The sequence below is a fragment of the Penaeus monodon genome, chromosome 33 (genome assembly GCF_015228065.2).
Source record: "Penaeus monodon isolate SGIC_2016 chromosome 33, NSTDA_Pmon_1, whole genome shotgun sequence".
Taxonomy (NCBI): Eukaryota; Metazoa; Arthropoda; class Malacostraca; order Decapoda; family Penaeidae; genus Penaeus; species Penaeus monodon.
The window spans coordinates 7,755,728-7,756,067 of record NC_051418.1 but is presented as its reverse complement, the minus strand read 5'-3'; positions in this window follow the sequence as shown (position 1 = coordinate 7,756,067).

The window sequence follows — 340 nt, the reverse complement described above, 5'->3', positions numbered from 1 at the left end:
GGTGTTATATAATGAATAATAACACTATATTAATAACAGAGGATGACAGAAAGTGAGCCTATTAAAACGATTACGATATCACATTACGTAATAAATGCTATATAAACATCGAAAATAAAGTGTTATATCCAATACAACTAGTTTTCACCTCTAAACCTATATAATTCAGATAATCTAGTAAAACCTCCCCGCCCCCCCCCAAAAAAAAGAAAAAAAAGTGCGGAAGCGGACAGGGGTTCTGATGACGTCATCACCGTTCGCGAGCGTTCGACCTGTTTAACTTCTTGATCTTGAGACGAACCGCCCATTGATACACAAATATGTAAAAAGGAGTTCATCA